Source organism: Rhagoletis pomonella, unplaced genomic scaffold (assembly GCF_013731165.1).
Source record: "Rhagoletis pomonella isolate Grant_MI unplaced genomic scaffold, Rhpom_1.0 Rhpom_scaffold_00012, whole genome shotgun sequence".
NCBI lineage: Eukaryota > Metazoa > Arthropoda > Insecta > Diptera > Tephritidae > Rhagoletis > Rhagoletis pomonella.
Genome location: NW_023458566.1, coordinates 5,715,314 through 5,722,561, shown reverse-complemented (window position 1 = coordinate 5,722,561; position 7,248 = coordinate 5,715,314).

Here is a 7,248-nt window from a genome sequence, read left to right as displayed (position 1 = left end):
GACCTATAAGATATATAGTTACTATGAAAAAATGCTTAAATAAACAATTGGGTATTATTTTTGGGAATCTTCTGTAGAGAAGCAGGGTATTCCGACCGAAATATATTGATTTTCAAGAATTCTATACCATTTCTACGAAAAGTGTTTTTTCCCCATATGAAATACTTAGAAAATTTTTAACCGCTTTGAGCGACCTCAGATTTATTCTTTTACTAGTAAAGAAAAGAAAAAATAATATAGTGACCCGTTGCTTCGTCAATGACCCCTTTTTTGCGACTTTCTGAAAACTCTCAACGGCAACACGGATCGTGTGTAGAATTGTTCTGAAAAGTCAATCCAAAATCTTTTCATTTGCGCTACGCGTCGTCCACGTTTCTGCGCCACAATCAAGTGGCACGGAGCAAAAATTTATAGAGCTTGATTTATGCTCTTCGGAAGAGAACTCTGCTTCTTTATCGCCTATTAAGTGGATTTTTTTTAAATTTTTTTTTATAAAAATATTGTTATTGAGCATTTAAGATTCCATTTAGGATCAAGCATTGTCGCTTATATGCATACACTAAGAAGCTCCTTCGATCACAGATGGTCTACTACCAGCCAGAAGCACCATCAAACTTTGAATGCAGAGGAACAGCCCACAGGTTATCCAAGTAATATTTTCATCGCCTCCGCTAAGAGAAACTACAGTAAGGATGTCATACCTCGGAAATTTATTACCCATAGCACTTTCATCAGACACCTATATCTACCTGATTTGGAAGCATTCAGAGGAAAACGAAAGGGAAGTTAGACATTCTCAGACTAACTGGGATCCTACTGCAAAAGACCTGATATCAGAGTTAATATTGGAATCATTTTTTGAGAAATTTGAAAGCCTGAACTTGAAATTGATGAACAGTCCTTGGTATAACTTTCTCTTGTGCAAATGGAAGCCGCTACTTCATTACGGGAGCTATAAAGAGTTTAAGTGAGATAGTTTCATACCTTACATAGTTCGAATGTGCTTCCTCTTTCCATAGGCATGTGTCAAACATACATACATACATTCATAATTTTCGTACCGAAATCTGTTAGCCTCAGCCCCGCAAATTTTAGAATTTTAATTTTTTTTTACTTCTTAAAATTTTTCGCCTATCGAAACTTCCAAATTGTAAAGATTCGAACCATGAAAGCGGCAACATAAAATAATCCTATAGATTTCAGCGTATCGTGCATCACACAAACGTTCGCACACGTACATATACATATATAAAAGCTTTTTACACTTTATTGCTTCGATGCGCACGAAAATATGCCACGACTTATGCGCATATTATTTAGTACATATATGCGATTTTTTTTTTTTGGATTTTAGCCCACTCGTCTCGCTGTCTTCTAGTATAAGTATCAACCAGATTTCTTTGTGCAACTTTTTCTTCTTCTAAATTTCATTATTGATGCCATTATGCGCGCTCAGTGTCACGGACAAACTAAATTTGGAGTAAAAAATGGTGGAAAAAAAGGCTAACACATAGCCGCACACGCCCACACAAATTTGTTAAAAGCATTTACGCCAAAATATATACACATTTACATATGTATGAATGTAAGTATGTATGTACATGTGTTAAACAGATTTTTTTTTGGAACTGATTTTTATGCAAGGCAACTTGAAGGCGCACCGCTTATAACTGCTCCTCGCTGGTTTTGAGTTATTGCTTTGTAGTTTTTCTGTTTTTTTTTTCTTCTGAACGACATTGAAGGCGGCTGCATGTGCTTCTACATATTAATACATTCATGCTCCTGTACTGCTGTACTCCTTTTTATCTGGGCTTTCCGTTGTGGCGCCTTTGCGCTTAGACGCTGATAAAAAAATAATAATACAACAACAATTCATGCAAACTGCGCTGACTTGCTATTTATTTTTCTTTACTACACACGTTACCAGCTCGCTTGCTGCTGGGCTGTTGTGATGTTAATTCAAGTGGCATAAATTGTTGACAATGCATGAAGGATGAACAGCGGCGCTGGGGGGGAAAAAAAATTAAGTTCTCCTAAGCACAAAGTGTGCGCGGCTTTTTTGATATTTCTCCGCCGGCGTTGTATATTCACAAGCGCGCTCAAAGTGAAAGAGAATATCTTTACGCACATTAATACATGCTTACTTATACTTATGAATGATATGCTTGTACGTAGATTGTGCATATATCCTTATGCTTATCCATTTGCTTATTTACAAAATATGTGCATACATATAAACTCGTATATAAATTTTCTATAGATTTGATAAATAAAATAAGCAGAAAGTTATAGATATTTGTAGATACAATACTTTTGTGCGTCAGCATTGTCGATAACCCGCGGCGCAGTGTTTAACACACTGTTACTCTGACAACAATTTCCTGTCCAAATGAAAGAAAAAATTTAGGTACACATAATATTCTCAGGGAGTATCTAACGCTTGTTATTTATTACAAAACGCAAAAACGCAGTACTTTAACATACTTTTTTTTTATTTTTTTCTTATTTGTGTGCACCCGTTTCGGTTTCTCGCACATTTTTGCAAATCGCATTAAAGGCGCAGAAAGGTGAGAGTACTAACTATGTATATGTATACAGTGATGTTCACATAATTAGGACTTAGGACACTTTACAAGTTTTGGCAATTAAGTTTTTCTATTTTTTTTTTACAAAAATTAATTTATGCCACAACTAAAACCAAGTAACTCTAAAATTGAAACTTTGTACATAATTTATTAAAAAATCGCCAACTTCAAAAAATAGTCATTAAAATTTCCAACTTCTTAATCAGAATTTTTAGAGGATGTATGTATTGCATTTTCTTCCACATAAAAGAGTTTTCGAATATACATACATATGTACTAAACATTTGTAGGAAAATACGTAAAACCGTGAGTAAAAAAAAAATTCTCAAATAATCAACGAGAATTTTTGGACTATATTATACAGAAATTGAATGGCTTGTAAAATTGCATTTCTTTCTAGAAATTCGTATTAAAGTCTTTGAAATTTTCCGTATTTTTTTAAACTGGTGGAATTTTTATAATTTTTATATTTTTATAATTTTTTATATTTTATGTAGTTAGTTAGTTTTTATATTTTTATGTAGTTAGAAATAAATAGGTCACTCCTCCCCCTTCCCAAAATTGTATATCAGTTTCATTTTCTTCAAAGAGTTTACGGAAAATATAAATTAGTTCGCTTCGTCAGATCCTGACGTCAACTTTCTTAGCTTCTCAGAAACGAACGGTGATGTGAGACTTTCTGCGCCTATTACAGTCGTGTTTTTATCAATTTACAAAATTGTTTAGTTCACGAATTGAGATTAATTAGAAGCTTTTCGGAACAAAGTCCAGACTGAAGCTTTCGGTGCACCTGGGAACCTTCCCAAGCAGCTTTTAAGCGGAGGTCTATCGAGCGGAATTCAGGCGACTCTTAATGCTCTCTCATATTTCGAGATCAAGTCCTCATAGGTTTTGTAGGCTTAATGCTCTGGCTGAGAATAATGATATCCAATTGTTATAAGTGCCAGACCACATGAAAGTCGAGGAAAGTAAGAATGCTGATCAATTGGCCAGTACGGCCACTGCTTCGACCCCGACAGGACCTGAGCATTTCCTTGCAGTGGGTCCCAACACCATAAAAGAAGTGCTCAGAAGTAAAAATATGGGTCAACGCCAGGCAAACAGCTTAAGAGGAGGAAATTTCTAATATCTGCCGGCTGTGCCTCATAAGAAAGAAATTTGGCTGTTTCGCAAATTCGTTCTATTTCACTTTGCTTGGCGATTGTAAAAAGCCAATGACTGTATGACCAAAGTAAGGAAATACGCTAAAATCTAATGACAGCAAAATATAATTGAAGGGCTCTTTTTATTACCTGTGTTTTTCAAAGAAAAATAATTGTTTAAAAACTCTGAAGATTAACACGTTTTTTCTTATGTCAGCCACTGCGTATGAGTAATATTGTTAAGAGCTTTGATTTAACAAATTTCGTGCGAAATATGTCAACCTTCGTTCAAGTGAAAATACAATGCAACAGTTTTCGTTTAATTATTTATGAGACATCATAAAGTTATGAAAAAAATATAAAATACGAACTAATCATAAATTCAATGTAAGAACAAGAAATACTTCAAAATTAAATGTGAAAGAGAATGAAATGACATTGGAATTGTTCAGACATCTTCATGACTTTTGTTCACTATTCACATTTTGGAGTTTAAAGTCTCCTGCAAACAAGTTAATGAAAAACAAATGTGTGTATTAAAAAAGTGAAATAACAGCATCACCGTCACTGGCTTGCAGCGCCGAGCATACATTTTTTATTACTTAAAATACACAAAGATAGGTAACTTCAGATAGGACTAGAGGGTTTGTGAGTAAGTATGTGAAAATACATACTGTATATTTACATCGGTATAAGAATGGGTACTACACATTTTTTTTTTATGTTTTTGATTGATATTCATAAAATTATGCGCATAAAAGGTATTACACCAACAAGAAGAAGTTTATGGTTTTATTATATCTAGTAAGTATGTGTGTATGTAAGTGTCAAATAGCCAAACCAATCCTTGCATGTAAAAAAAATAATAATAAAAAAAATGAAGCGCATTCCGAACAACAATAAATATGCCAGTAATAACCTCATACGTTGCAAATAAATGGCAATAGGGGTGACAACAGCAACTACAAAATATTTGACATGGGGCAAGAAACATTTCATAACTTTTGTTGATGTCCCAAAAGCTTTGAATTAATTTGCCACATTGTCGTAGCACATGTCGGCTAGTTATGCGAGTGTACACACATACAAACCTAACATACCTACATTTGTATGTAATTGTATTTTGGAGGGTAGGTAAACAAGCAAAATTTTAGATTCTCAATAGATTTATGAAGCTGAAAAGGACGTAGTTGGGACTACTCAAATATAACCAACTGCGAACTTTCGAAAATTACCTATATGAATATTGAACTATAGATGAGCTTATTTATAAAAAAACTTAAGTTTTCCAACGTTCGTAGTATCCCTAAACTTATCCAGACACAAAAACTTAGTTATAGAAATGTTCCGATAGTTACCCAGTAATGAAAATTTATCGGATTATCGAAATTTACCAATATAATGAAATTTTATTTTATACGATATTTATAGAATTATCACTAAGTTGATCAAAATTTGTTAGCGATGTCGAAGTTAATCGAAATAAGGAAATTTATCGAGTTGTTATGTATCGAGTTCTTTCAAATTATCGAGTCACCGATATTTATTGATTTATCGAAGGGTTATAGAGATTTCTGAAATTTCGTGAATTTATCGAGCTATTAATATCACTGGATCGCAAATTTTAGTTTGGTTTTTGTTATCCAGACACCACTATCCAATTTCTATGCAGAATTGCTCGATGATTCCGAAAATCGAGTTATTTTTTTTTCTACGGATACGTTTTCGAGATATTTTCCACTTAATCACGTATATCTTACAAACCAATTTAACAATCTTAAAAATAGATACACCAAATCAAAGCCAATAAAATTCTCCATAAACCATATATACAAACATCATTTTCCGATACGGCTGATAGTTTCTGACAAATTAATTAATCATTCCATTTCTTTTAATGAAAAAATGAAAAAAAAAATCAAACTTTAGCAGAAGAAAAATTTAAAAACTAACAGGTTGGCTGCCAAATTTTTGCATTTGTACTAAAGCCTGTTCTGTTACAAAGAAAAGATCAAGTTACTGATAAAGAAAATCGATGGATAAATACGAAATAATTAGTGATCAAATGAAAATGCGCAAAGATTTTTTATAAGAAATATGAGCAAAAAAGCGTGTTGCTCGGGTGTACGTGGCGTATGAGTACAAAAAAAATCTTTGCGTATTTTCATTCGACCACGCATTATTTCTTAATTATAAGTCGATGGAGAATTTCATTAGCTTTCATTTGCTGTACTTTATATTAAGATTGTTAAATTGGTTCGTAAGATATACATGATTAAAAGGATCCCATTTTTGCTTTAAGCTGAATAACGGTAAATTGAAAATATCTCGAAAACGTATCCACAGAAAAAAAGTTAACTCAATTTTCAGAATTACCGAGCAATTCTACATAGGAATTGGATAGTGGCATCCATAGAAAATTTTGGCTGTAAACAAGTGTATTTAATATGTATGGAGCCATCAAAACCGAGTTCTCGGTATATATCTAAATTTATCGATATTTATCGGAATTTTTAGAGTTATCGAATTTTATTGAGTTATCGGAATTTGGTTTTTTGCAATTCATTGAGCTATCATTATGTATCGAATTGTCGAAAATTATCGACTACCTGAAATGTTTCAAGTTACCTAAATTCATAAAGTTTTTAAAATTTGTCGAGTTATCGAGATACATAGTGCCCTATGGTTCCCGTGTCATCCCAATTGGAAACAGTGTTAAGTGTTGGTCTGAACTTTCCCCATTCCTGCATTTGACTTTGACGCGTAATATGAGAGCCCCTTACGTGAAATTGAACTTGCAGAGTTGCTCAAATCACTCGATAATGGAATATGACAGTTTCTCGTGAAATTCTGAAAATGATGATTGCTCTTTTATCAATGCAGACAAATCTTACTTTAATTCTGATGATTTTTGTTAGACATTCGTTTTTGAACGATAGATGCCACCCCTATGCTGCCCATTCTGCAAAGTCTATGAAGATACTTACTCCCGTCTCAACGCAATAAGAATGAAGCTAGCCGAATTGAGTGTTACAATTCCAATCCCACGACGCGACACTTGTAGCGTAATGGGCATACCGTTGCCAACGTGATCGCACATATAAACAAACTGTTGAGAAAAAGTGGTATCAGGCGACGCTGAAACATGACTAGGTGTTTTAGATGATGGGTGGCGGTCAGCTGGCCCAACAGGTGTTTATATAAACAAATACTGAGGTGTGCGAGGTAGATCTAAATTCAATTATTGCTTCATGATCGAACTGACTTTGAGTTCAGGGAGGTACAGTATGGTGAAAGGTTTAATGCGGTGAAAGCTCCAAACTGTCGGGAATAAGGCTTCCGATGTTTATCTCCTTTGCAAAAAGAAAAAAAACCATGTATAAAGTAATTCAATCAAGGGCTCGTATTTTGATTTTTTCACTAAAATTTTTTTTGTTATATTTTTTTATATTTGGTATACTTTAGTCAAAACCATTTGAATCAAAATTTCAAACTTTAAACAAAAGTTAGAAAACCACAAA